General features: G+C 34.6%; 1 long non-coding RNA gene across 1 annotated transcript in view; it reads right to left on the reverse strand.

The window, feature by feature from the left end:
• LOC140526438 (uncharacterized) overlaps positions 1–24391 on the reverse strand; it is a 50501-nt gene extending 26110 nt beyond the window's left edge. Inside the window, exons 1-2 of the long non-coding RNA XR_011974369.1 lie at positions 24296–24391; positions 9560–9599 (exon numbers count right to left, since the gene is read on the reverse strand). This is a non-coding gene — a long non-coding RNA (uncharacterized lncRNA). The remainder of the gene's footprint in view (positions 1–9559; positions 9600–24295) is intronic.
• Between the last annotated feature and the right edge of the window lie 470 nt (positions 24392–24861).

Consider the following 24861-nt stretch of genomic DNA (forward strand, 5'->3'; position numbering starts at 1 on the left):
TGGTTTGGGAATCAAACTCTCTGGGGGTGCTCTGTCTTTTGAGGGGCACCCTGTCTCCATAAGGCTGCAGCCATTCTCTGGAGGATATAAATAAAGGACAGACAGTCTTTCAAAAAAAATAATCTACATATCCTGATATAATAAGGAAGCACACAGGCTCCTATAAACCATAACAGACAGAGAGATCTCACAGGCAAAACTTGAAGGGAGCTCCCTATACTTACAGTATATGGACAATGAGTTGAGCTCAGAAGTGAACAGGAAGAAGAAAATTGATGAGATTGCCTTTGAAAGGCAATTGCAAAATCATTTTATTGCTCCAAAGTAACTCTCTGAAATAAAGATAGGTCTACCTATCGCTCGCTCTCTCTCTCTCTCTCACGCGCGCACACACACACACACACACACACACACACACACACATCCTTCCCTCTCTTTCTTGCTCCTACCATATTCCTCCAACAACTCTGAAAGAGATTCAGTAACATTACTGTGATATTGGAGAATATTCTGTATCCTTTACCCACTAAATCTTCACATACTTATAACTTGGAAATTCTGGAAAACTGAGACATAAACCCTCTTTATTTATAAGAATTCAGTCTGCATTAGAGAGAGAAGCCTTTCTCTGGACCCCAGCAAAGTTAGATTGTATCCTGAAAGTACATTAAGATTTGTTCTATATAATCTCTGGAATATTAGGGGACATGAGTTCATGAAATGTTCAGCTACTTTGGTTGCTCTGGAAGAGATGTTTATATATTTCTTATGTTTCTAGAATTCATATTCTACTGAGTACCCCAGACATCACATGCTTTTTTTTTTTCTTTTCCCAGTGATTCACAGGAAATTGGTAAGGGCTGCCTATTTCTCTCTTTCATTTCCTGGATCCTTCAGGCAAGTGGTAAAGGATGTCCTTTCTCTAGGCACTGTGATACTTTTGTTTACCATAGTGTCTGAAATTGCATTGGATAGAGCACTAGTGCAGGAATCAGGAGGACCTGAGTTCAAATCTCACCTCAGACACTTGACACTCACTAGGTACGGGACCTTGGGCAAGTCACTTAATCCCAAATGCCTCACTCTGGGTCATCTCCAGTCATCCTGATGAATATCTGGTCACTGGATTCAGATGGCTCTGGAGGAGAAGTGAGGCTGGTGACCTGCACAATGCTCCCTCACTCAAAACAAAGTCAAGTGCAAGTCATGTCATTATTTCTCTGATGCCATGGTCTTCTTTGGCAACAAAGGATGAACACACAACCCCCTGTGTTACACAGTGAGCAATCATTATAGCAAAGATTTTAAAAAGGAAAAGAAATTCAGGAAAACCAACACATCAACTATATGTAATGATTTAAGCAACAACTGTAATTTAAGTAACTGTTGCATAACTCTGGACAAAAATGGAAGCCAACTTTTTTTTAACAGGTCTTCAATGGAAACAAAGAGTAGCCATAAGTACATAGTATTCAGTTCAATTTTATTTATTATTTCATTTTATACTGATACAATTGTACACAGTTTTCCTGATTCTAATTTTTTAATTCTATATCACATTGTAATATATATTCTCATGCTTCACAGTCATAATTTCTTATGATGTAGTAATAGTCCATTATACACATTTAAAAATTTTTTTAACCATTCCCTAATTGAATACACTCATGCTTTAGAATTTCTTGCTACCACAGAAAAGGCTGCTGTAAATATTTTGATGTATGTTATTTTCTTTCTATCTTTTGCTTCCAGAGAATGTGTAACTAGACAAGGAATATCTGTGTGAATGAATATGACCTATTTGTTGAATCTGCTTCAAGATTTTTACCACCTCTCCCATCTCACAAGTCACTACTGTAGCTCAATCCCTTGTCAGTTCTCACCAGCAGTATTCCAACATCTTGGCACTTTTTTTTCCTGCCTCTGGTCTCTTCTTCTCCAATTCATACTCCACACAGATGCAAAATTGTGTGGAGTCCTTAAAAAAAATCTATGTTTCTCTCACTTAAGAAGATTCAAAGGCTCCCAATTATATGCTAAGACTGGCCATGTGGTCTATCCTCCCTGTACTATTACTAATGAGCTACCTGTGGACAGAAAATATTGGTGGTTCCCTCCAGGGACAGAACAACCCAAAATTGAGGAAAGTTTTCATCTTCTGAGTCTACTCAGACCCCAAGTGAATCATTTTACCATGCACAGCACAACCAGAATTCCCTTAAAGTTTTGCCCTAAGAACTTGATGAGCTATTATGTGTGTTTTTGTCCTTTATTGCCGAAGAAGACCATGCCATCAAAGAAATGATGATATGACTTGCACTTAACTTTTCTTTTCAGTGAGAGACAGTTGTGCAGGTCACCAGTCTCACTTCTCCTCCAGAGTCATCTGAATCCAGTGACCAGATATTCATCAAGATCACTGGAGATGACCCAGGATGAGGCAATTGGGGTTAAGAGATTTGCCCAAGGTCACACAGCTAGAGAGTGCCAAGTGTCTGAGGTGAGATTTGAACTCAGGTCCTCCTGACTTCTGCACTGATGCCCTATCCACTACACCACCTAGGTGCCCCCTATGAGCTATGAAGAAAGCATGAAGAAAACTTCTTGTGGAAACTATATGTTTACTCAACCTTATCTGTTCAAGGGATGAATCAAAGCTTACACTTTCTACAACTGTAGAAATAGAATCTAAAAGGTTGATGAGTTAATATCAATTCTATATATGAAGGTTTCCAAAGGTTAGGAAATAAGCAAATGCATGGTCACTTGGAAAGTATGTTATACATTTATTATGCATTGTTCTCTACTTCTTATATGCCGTTTATTTACTTAGCGATTTTTTGCTAAAAGTAAATTTTAAAGTATTAAAGTATGTATGTCTATATCTATGAAGAGTTAATTCCACTAGACCTTGTGGACATACAACAAGTTTTTTAAAAAAAAAGAGATTCCCAATCAGTGGATGGGGGATCAGAGCTGAATTGTAACTGGTTAAGTCCACAAATTCACACATCTCTTAACACCAAGTTAATGTCAACCTGGCAAAAGACATGAAACTGAATGAAAAAAAGCACTGATTCTCTGAGACCCATACACAGTACAATATTTATGCATTACTTCTCCTCATAAGGACACCTGCAAACCACCCAATTGAATGCAGAACTCTCCAATGGACAGCTATTAACATCACTGGGAAGTTAAAAATATATACATATATTGGATTTTGATTGGGTTCAATTGTGCAAGACTAGGGATTGTCAGTTATAGTAAATCTCTATCTGCAACGAGAGGAGGACAGCTTAGAACATCTCTGAAATGACTTATATTTACTTCTCTCTAATACCTGTTGTTTTTAATTTAGGATAATTACTAGCTATAATACCTTATTACTGTCTAACAATAGAGGGAGCAAGTCTAGCGGGAGGCCTCAATCCAAGTAATAACAAACAAGATGTCCACATTTACATCAAAACAAACTGCCTTCATCACTAACTTAGTAGAGGATTAGCGTGCTAAAGATGGAATGTGGAAGACCTAAATTTGTACCCTGACTGAGATAGTTATTACTTATGTGACCTTAGACTTTTCCTCTCTCACCCTGTTTCTTCATCTGTAAAATGGGAATAACAATAGTACCCAACTTACAGCACTATGTAAAGATCAAATGAAACAATGCGTAAAATGCATTTTAGAAAACTTTAGGAACTATGTAAATGTTAGCTAGCATTACTATCATTATTACTAGCTATTACTATAATTATTAGTAGTAATTATACGTGAATCCAAGTACCCCTGGTCACAGATACCTTAGCCTCTACATTCTGCCTACCAATGCTTACGGAATAGCACTCCATCTTTCCCACAGTAGTCTAGCTGTGGGTCTTGTTTAGGGTTTTACATATTTCTGCTATGAGTCATGGTATCCAAGACTGCAACATGATGAAATTGACATATTTATTCATGTGAAATGTACACTCAGACCAACAATTAAGTAGAGTAGCATCAAGCTTCATGCTTTCCCCTCTCATGGACTACCTATCTTTCTGAGTGGCAGTGACATTAGACTTTATTTTGTTTGAAGGATGATTTTGAGTGATTGTCATTCTGACTATTATAAATATATAAATTAAAAATGAAGGACATATGAAGAAAGACATTGCCTAACAACACAGAAAGAACTGATAAGTAGACGTACACCATATTTTTACATATATAAATAAATAAATATGTATGTATCTATATCTATATAAATATATATGTATCTATTTGTATCTAGTGGGAGCCATTTCTAGGGTGGTGGAGAGAAAAAAATTACATGATAATTTTACTATGTATTTAAAAGGAATAGAAAATTGTACATAATAGATTTGCATTTTCATGTGGAATTATCTTTTTATTATACTATGTTATGGAAACACTTTTTTTACTCCATAAATTAATTTTTTAAAAAGGAAACTTTATAACAGTCTGAATTAAGCCAAAAGGCTATTTTTTCTACTTTGCATGAGAAATATTATTCACAAACCAGAAGACAGATAGACAGACATATAATCTTTCCAGGGAGGATATCTAACTCTTTAATTGAACTAAACTTTTAAAAACTGTTTGGTGAGTTTGTGGAATTAGAGCAATGATAGGAATATTCTCATCAAGCTTGGATGTTTGGTGAATTATAATTTCATGATCCCAGAGATTCCTGACAAGACACTCAAAACTTAGGGTCAGAGGGTCATTGAAACCTCTCTGTGGAGAGTAGTGAAGGTATACTAACAACATTTCTTATCCAGTTTACCTTTTTCATTGTGTCATAGGATCATTGATTTTGAAATGAAAGGGACTTGGACATTATCCTAGTCCAGAAGTGTCCAACTTACCATCTGTAACAAAACTCCTAAGTGCAAGCCATAATCAGATAAAAATATAATTGAGAAATGTTAATAAAACAAAAATATAACACAACAAAGAGAATGTTTAATTTGTAGTTTTCTAAATCAACTCATTTCTACAGGCAATCATTTCTATTTGTGTGTGACATCACTATCTAGTCAAATCACCATATTAGGAAAGTGGGGCAAAAAGAGCTTAAGTGGCTTGCCAAAAGTCATACAACTAATAAATACCTGAAACAGGATTTAAATCAAGGTTTTCCTCAATCCAAGGTTAACTTTCTATCAATTGTTCCAAATTGCCTCTCATTTCCAAAATGTTTATCAGTTCTTAGGATTGTCACATTCTTTCTTTACCCTATTCACAATGTTACATTTTTAAAACTGTCCCCAAATTGCTGATGAGTAGAGGTTTAGCTGAAATAAAAGAAAAAGCCCTGGACTTAGAATCAGAACTAGTTAGATTTTAGTTGTATATTTGTCAGTTACTATGTGTAACATCATGCAAAGTCCCTGGAATTTACTGCATTTTCATATCCTCTCCTAAAAATAGGGATTAATATTTTTTCCTAGCAATCTCATTGAGTTTCTGTATGGATCAAATGATTTAATATATGTGAAGACATCATACAAATATAAGGACTTACTAGCCACAATGCTTTCCTAATCCTGTTGTGAATTTTCATTTTCTCTAGTCAAAAATGTACTCCCTTAATTCCATCTTTTTTGAAAGATCACTCTCTGCTCAGCTAGAACAGAGTCCTACTAGCCTAATATACTGGCTGAACTAAACTGTTCATTTGACTGATTTCTAACTCATTAGCTAAAGCAACTAGTGGTAGTATGTCATAACAGAACATTGATCTTGAAATCAGAAAGACCTGAGTTCATGTCCTATCTCTGACAAAGACTAGCTGTGTGGCCTTTAGCAAGTAACTTATCATCACTGTTGGGGATTGGGGGTGTGAGGAGAGGAAATGGGAAAAATAGGCTCACTGAAGAGAAGGATTTAATCATGTCATAGAGCGTGGGGATGAAAATATAGGGATATTCAAGTCCCTCCACACATATAGTCACAACCAGGCTCCAAGATTCTTAACTCTGATGTTTTCAGCAGGCTTCTCTGACTGGAAAAACTCCACATCATTTGGGATTGCATGAAATTGAGAAACCAATTCTGCTTTGTTAATCAACTCCATTATATTCTGAATAGAAAAAGTGTCCATAAGAACAGCTTTGCTTTATCTAGACCATATGTCTTATTGATATTTGGTCAGTTCTCAGAGGGTTCCTCTTCTCAGGCTGCATGTTATGTCAATAGATAACACATATTATGATCTTATATTATGAGAAGAAGTCAGAGCCTATCCTCTTTGTTCTGGCTAGCTAAATGAATCAATATTTAAATCAATAATTTTTATTACTACTAAATAATAGGACCTAGGACAAGGTACATAACATGATACAGCTACTAGCTACATGATACCATGCATCTTCCAGATGGTGCTAGACACAATAATGTAAAATAATAAAACAAATATGCAATCCATCATGTTCAATATTTAACTGAATGTTCACTGTTCACTGTTCAAATATTTAATCACCACTTCCTAAACAAGGAATGGGAGTCAAAAAGAATGCTCCTGTTCTCAACATGGGTTGTAGCTTACCTGATATTTCCGTTGGATTCTAAGACATGTTATACAGATTACCAATAGCAAATACATGGCTAGTAGCACTGATTCCTCATCATAGCAAATGTATATCTATCGATATATGTGAAAAGCCCTTCACTGATAAGACAAACATGTAACAAAAGTATACCTAACTGATATAATTTTAAAATTAGACAAAATTTTAAGTCAGAGCTAAGATGGATGATTTTTTAGACTAAATGATAAAGTTCTGCCTGGGGAAAAGAGTGAAATCTATCCCAACAGTTTCTGCAAAGCCCCTTTCACTTCTCTGTTCCTGAAGGAATAAATAATTGGGTTGAACACAGGGATGATGACAGAGTAGAGGACAGTGATGATTTTGTCCCTTTCCAAAGAGAGTTTGGAGGTTGGGCGGATGTAGGTATAAATTACAGTAGAATAATAGAGGGAGACCACAGTAAGGTGAGAAGAGCAAGTGGAAAAGGCTTTCTTCTTGCCTTCAGAGGAGCGAATCCTCAGAATTGTCCTAATAATACATCCATAAGAAACCAAGATAAGGGAACAACTCCCCACCCCAAATATCTCATCAGCACAGAAAGCTAGAGCTTCATTGAGATGGGTGTCAGAGCATGACAGTTTCAGTACAGGTGGCAGCTCACAGAAGAAATGGTCAATAACAAGGGATTTACAGAAGGACAAGGGGACTGCCAAGCTGGTATGGACTGCTGAGTTGCTTATACCAATGGCCCAGATGCTTCCAGCCATTCCAAGACAGACACGACTACTCATGACCATTGGGTAATGGAGGGGATGACAGATGGCAGCATAGCGGTCAAATGCCATGACGGCCAAGAGGAGAAGCTCTGACACTAAGGCCCATGTGAACATATACATCTGAGCCATGCAGCCTGCAAATGAAATAGCAACCTCCTGAGAAAAAAGGTTGGCTAACATCTTGGGCATTATTGTAGACATACATAAGAGATCAATGACAGACAAGTTGCCCAGAAGGAAGTACATGGGTGTGTGAAGCTGTTGACTAGCATAGATGGTGAAGAAAATGAGAGAGTTTCCCACCAGAGCAGTTACATAGATACACAGGAAGGACACTAACAAAAAAAGGCATAGTTCTGGGAGGCTGGAGATTCCTACCAGTATAAATTCTATTTCCATTGACTGGTTCTTCATCCCAATAAAGACTGCCCTTGAAAAGAAGTCAAAAGAATAACGAGCTTGATTCACTCTCTCTTTCATTTGATTCATCTCAAGTCATTCAAATAAGTACTTTAATACTTCTTATTTTATTCTAGATCATAGGATGTCCTCTTCAAAATGTCACCTTAGAGCCCATATTTAATATCATCTTTTTATCTCCCACATTTATTTATTAAGCGTATCATGAGGGCATTCTCTATGCATAGCAATGTTATAAGTGTAATGGAGGTGTACGAGGAAAGGGTGAACCAAGGAATTTATCTCTTCTCTAAGACATATTTGAGGAGACAACACACTCATAGACAAAGTTATCCGAAAAGGGAAAATAAGATAATTAAGCACCTAAATAAATACTGTAATAAAATACATTTACATAGTAAATTATAGTTATAAAATATTGTATCTATTCTGATTTTTTACAATAATCTTTTGAGGAAATTATTTCCATTTTACAGATGAGGAAATTGAAGTTCATAGACATTCATTGACCTTTCCAAATTCACACAACAAATCCGTGTATTTGGAGGTGGGGTTGTTAATTTTTTTTTTTTATTCAAGTGCCTTCTACTTCACAATGCTGCCAAAAATATTCAGTGGAGGAAGAGATTGGTGTGTGCAGGGGATATTTAGAGTAAAGGGCTTAAGGAAGAGCTGAAACTTAAACTTAAACTTAAACCTTGAATTAGGTTTTGAAGAGTGGGAGAGAGGATCTATATGAGCCAACACTTGGAGTTAGGACAAGAAAGGCCTGGGAACAACACTGGGGTTCAAAGGTTATTGAGTGAAAGAGAAAAGCTAGGGAGTTTGAAGCATTAAATATGGATTAATGTGAATACCACCTTGCCGCATAAGTAATCTATAAATACGTTTTAAATGACTGAATCAATGATTGTATAAAATTCCTTAACTGGGAACAGGAAATTCAGGTCTTCATCCTAGCCCAGTCATTAGCTATGTAATTTTAGAGGGAATATTTGACTTCTCTTGTTTTCAGTTTCCTTATCTGTAAAATGGGGTTGCAGAGTATGAATTGATCTTATAAATCCCCTCCAGATCATTATATGACCTATCATTACATGACCTATTAAAATGTTTAAAATTTTCAAAGAACCTTTACAAGTTAAGCTAATTTTTTGACCAGTGGGACTACTCAGTAGTATACTACTTACAATGACTGGACCTAGATTAGAGAAGTGAGTCCAAGTCTCATATCCTTACTTTTTTTAATGAACATAAAAATTACTCAGAGGTTTAATGAAGCAAAAGCATGATAAGATTATGGAAATCATCACTACAACTACATTTTCTAGATTCTGATAGATTTATCTCACACAACTTGTGCACATTAGAAAATACAGAAGTTTTTATAGTGTTGAGTCTAGTTAACACTTTTATATTATTGATCATTTCAGTTTGAATTTTTTTTAATTTCTACATTTTAAATAAGAAATGGAGAATTTGCATTACTTCTATAGAAAATATATTTTAAATGATTTTAAGGTTGGGCCCTAAAACCCTTAAGGAAAAAAAAGAAATTGAAGTTATTTATTCCATATTATGCTACTTCTTCTCTGGGTCTCAGTTATCATTTCTGTAAGAGATATCACATATGCTTAATAAAAAGTATTTACAGAATTAATAGGCAGATCAAAAGAGATAATCAGCATAAATAATTTTGTAAATAATAAAAAACCTACAAATTTAAACAACAATTATCTCTACTATTATCACTTCTGGCACTTAACAATACTTGAAATAATGAATAAAATAGACAGCACATATTGATTAAGGATAAAGACTCACCTATTCAGAAGACTGTCACTTTTCTTTTTATGAAGATTTTCTGGAAAATAAAAAGGTTTTCAAGGTTTGCAAACTTCAAATTCTATACAGAAGGCAGCTATCATCATCATTTCCATCATTTGAAATGGATATCAGAAGGAGAGACACAAAGAAAACAATGTTGTTAAATTTAATACATTTTTAAAAAGCATGTAAGAAAAGTTTACAGTGCTCCATGTCTTTTTCTTTGTGTATTGCAATGCTTGTATTTCCTGATAACAAAGTTTATAATAAAAAGAAAATTCAATTTTAGTAAAGGGTGACTAAACAGACACATCTATAGGTTCACATCATGAAAGGCTTTATTGGAGCAGTTGATGCTGACTCTTAAGTTGAGTTTATCACATAAGCTAAAAAAACAGCCCCAGACAGAATGCCAAGGCATCTCCCTGTTTCTGAAGGCCTTTCTTCCTACTGCTATACAAGATGCTGCTACCTTTTGCCCACAGTCAGAGTGGTGGGAGACACAAATTTCCTATACTATTTATTCCAATCTCAAAGACTGCATCAGTATTTTTTCCTTATAGTTAATCTGAGTTCCTCACAGTACAATTGATTTCTATTGATTTCCTCTGCCTTCTTAGAGATGGAGAAATAGTGAGCTGTAGCATTCAGAACTGCCCTGGTTTATAGTGGACCCTGTAAAAAATTACAGACTTCATCAATTAGGAGCAGTCTTGGAATATCATTTAGTCAAGTTCCCTATACTCAGGCAAATAAATTTCTAACATCCTGAACATGGGACTATCTATTCTCTTCTTGAAGGTCTCCAGGGATCAAGATTCCACTCCCGCCCTAGGGAGCCCATTGTATTGCTTTATCACTCTAATAGTCTTTCTTATTTCTAAATGATGTATGCGTGTTTCTAGCTTCTCATGTATTCCTACATGTAACTTCTCTGAGCCTTAATTTTTTCTTCCATTAAATGGAGATAATCCCTAATGTATCTGTGTTACAGAAGACTCAAATGAAATAATACATTTGTGAGATTTAAAACACTATATTAAATAGTCACAAACATTTATTAAGTACCTCCTGTATACTTGGCACTGAGGGCAAAAATACAAAGAATGGAACAATCCCAATTCCAAAGGAGCTAACACCCAAGCAAGAGAAGTAACCAGTAAAGCATACACACACACACACACACACACACACACACACACACACACACACACACTATATATATATATATGTATATATATATATATATATATATATATACACACATTATATGAGTGCTGTGTGTATATGTATATGGAGATATAAAGATATCGATATGCTTATTGCATATGTAATCCTATATATATATGTACTTGTATATATACTCATAAAATGTTATTAGCATGTATACTCATATATATGCTTGCTGCTTATATAATCATATATACACATACATACATACTTATATATAATGTGCATGTACATATGCAGAAAGGGATTCTACAAGGTAGAGGTAAAGATGAAATAAATTCCAGGCAAGGGGAATGACCAGTTCAAAGGCAAAGAGATGGAAGTGTCATATTCAAAGAGAAGAAAGGCCAATGTAGGTGAGTTATACTGTGGGCGGCAAAGTAATGTACAACAATGCTGGAAATATAGATTGGGTAAAAGTTGTGAAAGACTTTAAAAACCATTTTTTTTCCTAGAGGCAATAGGGAGACTTGAAAATTTAATGAGCAACAGAGTGGTATGAGCAGATCTTCATTTAGGCAAGTATGTGCTAATAAATATTCAGCAACTGGCTAACCACAGGAAAAAAAATATATGCCAGACACATTTTTAAATTTAAATTTAATCTGCATCAATGGTTTCTTTATTATTTTATTAAATCTGGACAATCAACAACACAATAAATCAAACCCTGGTTTGTAGTGTTTTGTTTTTCTTTTATTTCTGAAGTATAAATGCTCATACTCCTCTAGACAACTTTAAAATAATGTTCAAATTGAATTCTGAAGTTGCGGAGTTAACAAAAGGTGAGAGTTAGACATTCTTCCAGTCCAAAACAAAACAGGAAGTTGAAAACATAGATTTGTGACACAGAGGGAGAGGTTGACCTGGAGCACACATGTATAAAAACACCATTTGTGGGACTAGGTGGGGATGACAAAAATGCAACAACTTCAGGAGCTGAAACCAAAGATGGCAAGAGGACCTGGAAACTAATCAAAAAGAGATTACAGGTTACCCCTGTGCTAGTACTGGATGCAGGACCAAATTATATTTGGTGATCTCACTGCCCACATCTACTTCTGAGTCATAGTTCAGGCAAAGAGAAACATTTTCAGTCAAGGGGAAGTGTAAGTTCCAAGAGGAAGTTTCTCTTCAGGTCCCAAGGGAGGGGGTACTCTGACAAGCAGTATTGTTTGCAATCCCAAGGAATTCAAATTCTTAAGGAAAAAAGTTAAATGAGTTAAATAAAGAAACAGATATTAAAACTTCTAGTGGGGGACTTCAACTTTCCCCTATATGACCTAGGAAAATCTGACAATAAAATAAACAAGACAGAAGTTAAGGAGATTAATAGAATTTCAGAAAAGTTGGATATATTGAAGACCTCCAGAAAAAATGAATGTAAATAAAAAGGAGTATATTTTTTCTGTGGTACATAGAAACTTCACAGCAATTGATCATATATTGAAACATAAAAACCTCCCAACTGAATGCAGAAAAGCAGACTACTAAATGTATCACTTTAAGTTCATAATACACAGAAAAGTTATTTCAGTAGAGAGCCATGGAAATATAGATTAAAAATTAATTAGAAATTAAATAATCTAATCCTACAAAATGAATAGGTCAAACAACAAATCCTATAAACAATTTTATTAAAGATAATGCCAATAATGAGACTACATACCAAAATCTATGGAATGCAACTAAAGCAGTACTTGGGAGAAAATGTTTATCTGTAAATGTAGAGAAACAAATAAAGTAGAGAAAGAGAAAATCAATAAATAGATCAATAAATCAATCAATAAAATATGTAATTTGTTTTTAAATCTAGAAAAAAGCAAATTAAAAATCTCCAATTAAACATCAAACTAGAAATCCTGAAAATCGAGGGAGAGGTTAATGAAATTGAAAGTTAGAAAAAAATTGAACTAATAAATTGGTTTATAGATAAAGCATAGGTTAACTTGATTTTAATAAAAGAAGAAATCCAAAGTACCAGTATCAAAACTGAAAACAGTGAATTCAACACCCACGAAAAAGAGATTAAAGAAATTATTAGGATTTATCTTGCCCAATTATATGTTAATAAATCTGACAATTTAGGTGAAATGGATGAATATTTTAAAACAATATATAAATTGCCCAAATTAACAGAAGAGGAAATGCAGTATTTAAATGATATCTTCTTAGAAAAAGAAATTGAACAAGAGATCAATGAGCTCCCTAAGAAAAATACCGAGTTCCAAATGGATTCACAAATGAATTGTGACAAATATTTAAGGAATGATTAATTCCACTACTACAAAAACTATTAGGGAAAATAGGCAAAAAAGGGAGTTTTACCAAATTCCTTTTATAATACAATATTATGTGGATACCTAAACCAAGGAGAGCAAAGTAGGGAAGGAAAACTAAAGATCAATTTGCATAAAGAATAGCTAGGCAAAATTTAAAAGAAATACTAGCAAGGAGATTAAATCAGTATATCACAAATATCATAGACTGTGACCACATGATATTTGTACCATGAATGTACGGGTGCTTCAGCATGAGGAAAACTATCAGCAAAATTGACCATGTCAATAACAAAGCCAACAAAATCATATGATTAACTCAACTGATGCAAAAAAAAAGATTTTGTCCAAATAACAATTCCTATTTTTTAAAAAAATAGCAGAAAGCATTGGACTCAATGGAGCTTTCCTTAATATGATAAGTAATATCTCTCTACAATCATCAGCAAGGATTATCTATAAAGGGAACAAACCAGAAGCCTTCCCATTAAGATCAAGAGTGAAGTAAGGATATCTACATCATCAGTACGATCGAATATCATACTAGAAATGCTAGCTATAACAATCAGACAAGAAAAAGAAATTGAAGGAATCAGAATAGGCAACAAGGAAAAAAACTCACTTTCCAAATGATATAACAGTGTACTTTGAGAATCAATTAAAACACTAGTTGAAATAGTTAGCAACTTTAGTAAAGTTGCAGGTTATAAAATAAACTTACATAAATCTTTACAATTTCTACATATTACCAACAAAATCCAGTAACAAAAGCTAGAAAGAAAAATGTCATTTAAAATGACTGCTAATAATATATAATACCTGCCAAGATAAATACAGGAACTATAAAAAACATAATTACAAAACACTTTTCATGCAAATAAAGTCAGATCTAAATAGTTGGAAAGATATCAATTACTCATGGGCAGACCAAGTCAATATAATAAAAATGACAATTCTACCTAAATTGAATTCTTAAAATCTCTTTTTTACCCTCTGGTTCTCGAACATCAGGGCAGTTTTCCTTGATAATTTCTTGAAAGATGATGTCTGGCTCTTTTTATGATCTTGGCTTTCAAACACTTAAATAGTTTTCAAATTTTTCCCTCCTGGATCTATTTTCTAGGTCAGTGTTTTTACAATGAGATATTTCACAATGTTTTCTGTTTTTTCATTCTTTTGCCTCTGTTTTATAGTTTCTTGATTTTTCATAAAGTCATTAGATTCCATCTGCTCCATTCTAATTTATAAAGGACTATTTTCTGCAGGGAGATTTTGGACCTCCTTTTCCATTTGGGCAATTCTGCTTTTTAAGACATCATTTTCCTTCTTGACTTTTTGAATCTCTTTTGCCATTTGGGTTAGTCTATTTTTTAAAGTGTTTTCTTCTGTATTTGGGGGGGGGGGCTCCTTCAGCAAGCTGTTGATGCATTTTTCATTATTTTCTTTCATCACACTATTTCTCTTCCCAATTTTTCCTCTACTTCTCTTACTTGATTTTCAAAACCCTTTTTGAGCACTTCAATGGCCTGTGGTCAATTCACATGTTTCTTGGAATTTTTGATGTAGGAGATTTGACTTTGTTGTCTTCTGGTTGTGTGTTTTAATCTTTATTGTCACCAAAGTAAGATACTACAGCCTGAATTTTTTTTACACAGTTTGTTCATCTTCCCAGCCAAATACTGAGTTTCTAATTCTTTCTCAAGGTAGGGCACAAGAATTGTAAAGAGCATTTAAGTGGAGAGCAAAGGAGGTACAAACAGCAAAAATTACATAAAAAAGAAAAAAGCAATGATGAATTAAGGGTAATGATCAGGAATCTAGCACAGAGACATGACGTGATAGCAATGGGTAGACTTTAAGTATTAAGACACATATTCTGTCTCTCTCTCTCCCTCTCTCTGAAGTGAAAAACTCCATCAAACATTTTTACATCTCAATAAAGGTCAATTACACATCAGGAAATGTGCTGGGCATAAAAACAGTAAGACAAAATTTGTGCAAATTTTTTAATGAGACCTCTTTTTATAACAAGTGGAAAATTATGAAAGATAATGAATGTTGTGAGGTATGTTGCTTTTTATAAGAGGTGCAGAGGAATATCTTTTATTAGGGTTTTTTTTTGTTTGGGCAAGCAGCAGAATATTAATTTATATTATTTTGGGGCATGTGAAACATTTTCTGAATCAAAAAATAATAATTTTAAATATGATCCAATAATTACTGGGATGTTAAAGGTGTTATCAAGATGAGCCATAGGATCTAGGTATCAAAAAGTACTCAAGTGCCCCCTAATTCCCAAGGGCCATGCTAACAAGCTGACTATAGGTTCTGGGATTTGAGAATCTCAAGGACTGTGGGTCACTTTACACAGAATAACTACACAAAAACTCAGGAGATCTGTAGTTCTATCATCCTCAGAGAATCCCAGCAAATTTAGAGAGCTTGAATCTCAGAAGGAAAATAAAATGATCTGAAAATACAGCAAATACATCAACTTCAGAGAAAGAACTGAAGCAGATACTAAGAAACTTGATTCCCTAAAACCACTTGAAATGCTACAGATAAGTAGAAAAGTGGTAAGCATAGCAAAGAAGACATCAGTCATTCCCACTTTAGTATCCTATAATGACTAAGAATATGGTGAGATACAACTAGGAAAAGAAATCAGAAGAAAGGAAATGAAAAATTTTTGTTAACTATACATTTAATATTATATATATGACTATCCCTCACTTTTGAACACTTAATTCATCTATAATTAACCTTGTAAGTGCCTGAATAGAGAAAAGATAGTCTTATCTCAAGCAATGTATTGAAGTGAAGAGAATTAAAAGTATAAATTTCCACTTTTTTGTAACCAAACTATAGATGAATCAGTGACTTTGTGCACAAGATTAGAAATAATTGTGACAAAACCCATTTTAAATTTGCAGAAATATTACAAACCATGTTAGCACAAGCAGAGTGTGACAACTTTTATCTGAAATTTATGAAAATCAAAGCCAAGTTGGGCAAAAATTGAAAAGAATGTGAAGACTGCTTTAGGTAAGCTTCTACTTCATTAAATTCTTTACTAAGCTTTAGAACCCCCTCTTTTCTACTCTTCAGGAGCCCAGATACTGATACTGCTCACTTGCTACCCAGTGAACTTTCAGTTCCTTCCCCAATCAACACCATACTCACTCATGACTAATTTTCTTTATGATGCAACCAGTTCCAAAATTCATATCTTTTCATCCTAACATTCTGTCAAAACACTCTTTCCAGTACATAAACTCAACTAAGTGTCAAAAAAGAAGAGCCTGACCAACAAAACTACTTCTTTAACGGTAAAATTCAGGAACGACAAAAAAGTGAAGTTGAGCATTGCACATAATTTAAGGCTATATTTGGGAGTACAATGATCATTCCAATGTCTCTTATGGTTTATACACTAAATGATCACTAAATGCCTAATCACAAAAAAAAAAATTTACTAAAGACATAATGTCAGTAAATCACTGTACGAGTAAAAGTGATTCAAAGATAAAAGTGAAAACAGTCTGATTTCAGCCCTTTGAACAGGCATAGAGATACAAGGAGGTCAGTTGGGTTAAACATGTTTCAGCTGAGACAGAGAGGATTAACATGCACTGTAGTTGGAAATAAAGATTGGGTCATCTCTCAGAAAGGACTTAAAAACCAAAGGACTTTACATTTGATTTTCTGAGGATTAGTGAGTCTTCTTGGTGTAATGAGTACAAGAATGACTTGCTCAATTTAGTATTTTGGGAAAACTAATCTGACAGATCTATGAAGGACATATTGAAGAGAGGAGATAGGACAAGGATATCATTTGGAATAATATCGCAATACACTAGATAAGACGTGACAGTGCTCTTAACTACAGTGGTGGCTGAGTAAATGAAGAGAACAGGAAAAATGTGGGAGACATTTTGGTGAGAGAAAACACTTAGAAAACTGATTGGATGTGAGGACAGTGGCAAGAGTGAAGTGAAAAAGGATAACATAGAAATTATGAATCCAGTGACTGAAAGGAGTGCGGGACCCACAAAGAAATAAGAAAGTTCAGGAAACACAGGGTCTTTGGAGAATGGAGAAAATAATGGGGTGGGTTTTGGGTATGTTCAGTTTGAAATACATAAAGGACACCCACTTTGACATATCTAATACAGGAAGCAATGCTAAATGTCAAGGGAGAGACTAGGACAAGAAATGAAGCTGTGGGCCTCAGCATCATAAGAAACATGAACAAAGAAATGTGAAATAATAAGATCCCTGAGAGAGAGTACATGTACATTATAGAAGAAAGCAAAAAAAAAGAACATTGTCATAAGACCAGTTAGAGGGCAAAATGGGATGATGATGATCCAGCAAGAGGAACTAAGAATTAGTTGTCAAATGGGTATTAGGACAACCAAGAGAGAGCAGTGAAACAAAAATCTACAGAAAAATACTATACAGGAAAAGAGAGTACTCAACAGTGTCAAATACTGTACAGAAGTTAAGAGAATAATTCCTGGGGAAAAGTCATCAAATCTGCACATTAAAAAATTATTGGTTGCTTTGGAAAGAGAAGTTTTACTTATCTCATGAGGTCATATGTCAAATTTTAGTCATGAGTGAGTATGGTGTTGATTGGGGAAGGAACTGAAAGTTCACTGGGTAGCAAGTGAGCAGTATCAGTATCTGGGCTCCTGAAGAGTAGAAAAGAGGGGGTTCTAAAGCTTAGTAAAGAATTTAATGAAGTAGAAGCTTACCTAAAGCAGTCTTCACATTCTTTTCAATTTTTGCCCAACTTGGCTTTGATTTTCATAAATTTCAGATAAAAGTTGTCACACTCTGCTTGTGCTAACATGGTTTGTAATATTTCTGCAAATTTAAAATGGGTTTTGTCACAATTATTTCTAATCTTCTTGCCACTGTCCTCACATCCAATCAGTTTAAAGAGAGAAAGAAGGGGCAGTAAAAATCAAAAGATAATACATGATAGATAGAAAGATACACAGCTATATAGACAGATACATAGATAGAAAGAAACTTTCTGGGACATTCAATGAGAAAAGAAAACAATAAAGATAGCTTCGAGAGGAATTAATTGACCTATATGGGGGTTTCTAAGTATAAGGGAAATTTTAGGTAGCAGAAAAGAACTGAATAGATAAAGACTGGAAATTAGAGAAAGAGAACAGACTAAAATAGAGGAAAAACCTTAGAAAGGGGGATAAATTCAAGGGTGTACATAGAGGGTTTCACTTTGATCAGGAGCAGGGCCACTTCGAATCATCCTTCAGAACTGGAATAAAGCAGAAGAGAATGGGGGACAAAGACAAAATGCTACGATTTGAAAAGAAAGAGGAAATAAATACCTCACCAAAAAGGGTCTCTATTTTAAATGAAGTGTGACATGAAGACTGCTCTTATACAAATGTTTGGGACAGAAGGTTTAGGAGGTATAGGGGGATAATAGAAAATGAGGAGAAGTCAAGGGAAGGAATGGGATAAAGAATCAACATAGAAGGAACAAAAGCAGTGCCTGGCTAAAGTGAGGAACAGTTATTATCATATGGCATAAATTAGTACTGAACCAAATCAGCAGTTTTGTGACTTTGCCCAATTCCATTCAGCAGGATGTGAGTAAAATGTTAAGAGGTAGGTAGCTAAAATAATTTGGGGTTGGAGTTTGGTGAGGTATAATCCCCAACAAGACGAAGCAGATTTAGTATAGAGGCTTACATAGAACGAGCACTCCATAAATGTTTTGTCAATATTATGGTTGATCCATCCTTTGCACCATGGCCAAATAAAAATTTCTCATTATGAAAGGTCTTGGGGATATGAACAATGGTTCCAAGAGGTATAGCTTGGGTAATAATTCATGAGTATATGAGTGTCAGGATGGGAGCTCCAGAAATGTTTTAAATAGGACAATTTGAATCAAAATCCAAAATGAGGTTCAGAGTGGAGGAAATAGTTTCTATATCCTGCATTTTATAAAGAAACAGAAGAGATCTAACACATTAGAGAAAGCTTTGCGAGTTATTTTTCCTTTTGAGGATAGACTTGCATTTCACAATGACTGATCTGGGTTGATGGTAACCGAGAGTTTGTAATTAGACAGGCCATGTTGACGTCTAATATGTGACACTGTCTTCATTTACATTGCAACTCCAGTCTATTGTGCTGATTATGGTGTCAAAATGTCTTGGAAAGTGAACGAATCCAGAGCAGTGGACATCACATAAAATTACTGGAAGATTTATATTACTGTCAGTCTTGAAGAACTGGAAGACAATCATTTGTTTAGGAACAGTATATTAAGGCATTCCTCAGCAAAGGAACCTAGAGGAGCTTTTGAGACAGCCTTGGAATGAGAAAACCTGGATTAACATCTTGGTTCTGAAACACCTTGTATAACCACTGAAAAGTCATATAACTTTGCTGAGATCCAACATCCTGTGTATAGATTTTCAATAGTATTATTAGAACTGTCTACCCATAGAAGACTTTTGATGAAAGAAGTTGAGGATGATAAAAATTATGCACTGAGAGATATACCTATAGTTATCAATTTATTCAAGGTAAGAAGATTGTTCAAAAATTCCTACGTAATCTAAGATATAAAATTACCTTAAAACTCATCTGCATCAGGGGTTTTGGGGTCCTTTTTGTTTCATTGGCCCATTTGGCATCCTGGTGAAGACTATCGCCTCAATTCTGAAAATCATGTCATTAGATATATTAAACTGATTCAAATGGAAGTTAATTTATCCAAATATTTTGAGGTACATGAACTTTAGGTTAAAATCTTCAGAACTAGTTCTATCACTTCATTTTGAAAAAACAGAAAATTAATGCAGATAGACAAACCAGCGTTTGCCCAAGGTCACAAAATAAGCCTGAACCGAAGGAATCTGGCCCTCAAAACGATGACTTTTCTCATCATTGCCATTTGTTTCTTTTCTTCATGCAAACAGTGGAGGGAGCACTCCACTCCTAGAACATGGCCAATCTCACTATGGTGTCAGGATTCTTCTTCATGGGCTTTTCCAATACCTGGGAGCTGCAAGTCTTACATGCTATCCTCTTCTTGCTGATCTATCTGGTGGCTCTGATGGGAAACCTGCTCATCTTCACCCTCATCTCTCTTGATGGGAAACTCCACACTCCCATGTACTTCTTTCTAAAGAATCTGTCCTTTTTAGATCTTTGTCTTGTTTCTATCACAGTTCCAAAATCAATTGCAAACTCCATGAATAATAGCTACAACATCTCTATTTGGGATTGCATGTCCCAGCTCTTTTTAATGATGTTATCAGAATGACGTTATCAGTGGGATCAGAGCATTTTCTCCTCACAGTGATGTCCTATGACCACTATATGGCCATCTGTCAACCCCTGCACTGTGAAGTCATTATGAACAATGAAGCTTGTGTGAAGATGGCAGCTGCTTCCTGGCTCAGTGGAGGTTTATTTGGGGTCATATAGATAGCTATTACATTCACATTACCCTTTTTTCCCTCCAAAGAGATCTGCCAGTTCTTCTGTAATGTCCCTGCCTTGCTCAGCATCTCCTGTTCTGACTCACACCTTGAAGTTGATGTCACTATGGTTTTGGCATATAGTTTAGGGATATTCTGTTCAATTTACATCACAATTTCTCACAGTCACATCAACTCAAATGTGCTAAAGGTTCCAATAAAAGAAACTGGATCAAAAGCATTCTCTACTTGTCTGCTTCACCTCATCATTGTCAAGTTTTTTATCACAACAAGTGACATGGCTTATCTAATGACCCCTGAGGAAGCTTACCCAGTTTTAGACCTGTTGTTGTCCATGTTCTATACAGTGGTGCCCCCAACTCTGAACCCTGTCATCTACTGCCTGAGGAACAAGGATGTAAATAGTGCTTTCAGGATGCTCATAGCCTGGAAATACTTCTCAAGATGATGAATACCAAAGGTTTCTCCATGATTATATGTCTGTGTAGATATATTCATACTATGTACACACACACACACACACATATACATATATATACTTATATATGTATATATATATATACATATATATACACTTACAGGCATAAATATTGTGTACATTAGCTATGTGTATATATTTTGGGTATGTATAGGTGTGCATATTTCATACATATTTATATATCACTTCTCTTCATGTGTTTACAAACTTGAATTTTTGCTGCTATGCCCATGTCATCCTCACCAATTTTAAAATATTGACTCAAAGAGACTGAAACATCATAAAAATGTGCTTTTGACAGTATGTACACACAATCTAGTCCCCAAATCAGGAGATCACCACTTTTCTGGAGAAACAGGTGAATTTATTTGAAAAAAACATTTAAAGAAGCTCTTATAAACTTATGTCAACTGTTGACTGAACAACTGGCTACGTGGAATGATAGAAATTATTACCTAATTTGAAAATAGATGAAGCACTTGAATCAGGTTGCCACAACTTACCCTGAAATGTCAAAAGTGCTTTATGTGTCTATTTTGCTATACGGCTTTTAAGTGGTTTCAAAATTTCATATTTGATCAGTACAACAATGGTAAGCAATAGTAAGGAAAGGTATTATTATCGCCACATTATATTTAAGAAAATTGAATTCTTTCAAGATCAACAATCAATGATGACATCATTTTCAAATAATTAATTTTCTTTGAGAAAAGTGGTGACCTCTTAATTTTACCTTATAATTTAGAACATAAGCACAAAAATCCAGAACTGTGAGGGCACCAAATGTTATTCCTCCAATTTCCCCTGTATCTGATCTTAACCTTTATATGAAACATTCACAATTCCTAGCCATTCAAACTTCATGTATTTTCAGTGAGGGGAAGTAAATTCATGCAAAGATAACCATTCAGATACATTCCTCATCTCAGACCAAACATTGCCTCTCTGCAATTTACTCATTGCTCCTAATTCCACCACTCCTTTCACTATGTTCAGATACAGGTTACTTAGGTTTGTGATTTTGGAGTGAAGGAGGGGCAAATGATGCACAAAATCTAGAAGGACATTATTACCCAAAACAAAAAAACTAAGAAGACAGTATAACTACTAAACTATGTCCTTACTTTTTCATTTCTCTAAGCTTTTTATGAGAATGAGCTACATATGTAACAAGAATATCTTTCATACATCTATAAAAATCAATCAATAAACCTTTATTAAGGGCCAGCTTCCTGCCAGGTGTTATAATAGGAACTGGACACACAAAAAACAAAATTAAATCAGCCTTGCTCTTAAAGAACTTACATTCTAATGATGTGTGCAACTTCTTCATGAATAAGTAAACATATAAATATAAGACACATACAAAATAAATAATGTTTTCAGTGCAGAATGCAGTGATAACTAAGTGAAACAAAAGGGGTTCTAGAAGGGATTTCTATGTTCCAGAAGAGATGAGGAGGAAAAACAATCCAGTCATTAGTAATAAAAAGGTAAAGACATAGAGGTGGAAGACAGCATGTCATATCTAAGAAACAACAAGAAAACCAGTTTGGTGATACTATAGAGTGCAGGAAGTGAATGACCAGGCTTCCACAGAAAACAATATAGAGTAAGTCATATTCTTACAGTCAAATTGACCGCAAGTTACATAGAATATAACATATAATTTTGCATACAATTTATTGATTAGAGTAGAACATTTCATTCAGTAAAGGAAAATCTGAGTGAAGACAATAAGCATTTATATAGCTCCTACTATGTGCAAGGCACAAACTTATAAGTACTTGATAGTGCTTAAATTGATCCTCACAACAATCCTGGAAGCGTCATTATTATCCACATATTACTGTGGAGGAAACTGAGGCACACATGGGTTAACTGATTTGCCCAACATCACACACCTAGCAAGTGTTTGAGGCTGAATTTTAACTCAGATTTTCCTGACTCCAAGCCCAGCAATCTATCCAATATGATGTAGGTCCCAAGTGGATCACAAAGGCCCATTGTACTGTCTTCCATGTATGTGTTATAATCATGCAAGTTTCTCTGAAAGATGCAAGCATTGAGGAATATTTTCAATGATCCTCCAGTTACTGAGCAAAATATGAAAAGGAGATATATCTATTATCCTGTCATTAAGGACATACAAAGAAATAAAGATTACTAATGATGAAATCCTCTAATGCTCCTGTCCATGGCTGAGACTCCACTGATTTCCTCAAGTATAAAAATCCTTCAGAATCTCCTAAATGAGATGCCTGTCCAAGAGAATTTAGCCAAACAGATTACACAGAACAAATTATAATAATAACTAGGCACATATATAGCACCCACTCTGTGCCAGGTACTGTCCTAAGTGATTTGAGATCTGGTAGGGCTAGACCACCTTCCCTATTGTTTCTTTTTTTAGTTCCCTTGCTATTCAGGATGAATTTTGATGTTATTTTATCAAATTCTAGAAAATAATTACCAGACAGTTTGATTGGAATGGCACTAAATAAGTAAGTTAATTTAGGTAGAATTGTCATTTTTATTATATTGGCTCGGCCTACCCATGAGCAACTGATGTTTTTCCACTTACTTAGATCTGACTTTGTTTGTGCAAAAAGTGTCTTCTAATTGTGTTCATATTTGTTTTGGCTGCAGCTACCATTTCTAGTACTATAATGAAAAATAGTGGTGATAATGGACATCCTTGTTTCACCCTTGATATTATTGGAAATGCAAATAGCTTATCTCCATTGCATATAATGCTTGCTGAAGGTTTTAGGTAGATACTGCTTATTATTTTATAGAAAGTTCCTTTTATTCCTATGCTTTCCAGTGTTTTTAATAGGAATGGGTACCGTATTATATCAAAAGCTTTTTCTGAATCTGTTGAGATAATCTTGTGATTTCTGTTAGGTTTGTTGTTGATATGAGCAATAATGCTAATAGTTTTCCTAATATTGAACCAACCTTGCATTCCTAGTATGAATCATACCTGAACATAATGTATTATTCTCAGGATAAGTTGCTGTACTCTTTTTTGCAAAAATTCTATTTAAAATTTTTGCATCTATATTCAGTAGAGAAATTGGTCTATAATTTTCTTTCTCTGTTTTGTCTCTCCCTGGTTTAGGTATCAAAGCTATATTTGTATCATAAAAAGAATTAGGGAGGGCTCTTTCTTCCCCATTTTTCCCATATAGTCTATATAGTGTTGGAATTAACTGCTCTTTAAATGTTTGATAGAATTCACCTGTAAATCCATCTGGTCCTGGAGATTTTTTCCTAAGGAGTCCATTGATGGCTTGTTCAATTTCTTTTTCTGAGATGGGGTTGTTTAAGTATTCAACTTCCTCTTCTGTTAATCTGGAAATTTATATTTTTTTAAATAATCATGCATCTCATTTAGATTGTTGAATTTATGGGCATAAAGTTGGGAAAAGCAATTTCTAATTATTGCTTTAATTTCATCCTCATTGAAGGTGCGTTCACATCTTTCATTTTTGATATTAGTAATTTGGTTTTCTTCTTTCTTTTTCTATTAAAGTGATCAACATTTTATCTATTTTATTGGTTTTTCATAAATCCAACTCCTAGTTTTATTTATTAGTTCAATAGTTTTCTTAATTTCATTAATCTCTCTTTTGATTTCCAATATTTCTAACTTGGTATTCACTTGGGGATTTTCAATTTGCTTTTTTTCTAGCTTTTTCAGCTGCATGACCAATTTATCGATCTCCTCTTTCTCTATTTTATTCATGTAGACATTCAAAGATATAAAGCTTCCTCTAAGAACTGCTTTTGTAGTGCCCCATAAGA

The sequence above is a fragment of the Notamacropus eugenii genome, chromosome 2 (assembly GCF_028372415.1).
Source record: "Notamacropus eugenii isolate mMacEug1 chromosome 2, mMacEug1.pri_v2, whole genome shotgun sequence".
Taxonomy (NCBI): domain Eukaryota; kingdom Metazoa; phylum Chordata; class Mammalia; order Diprotodontia; family Macropodidae; genus Notamacropus; species Notamacropus eugenii.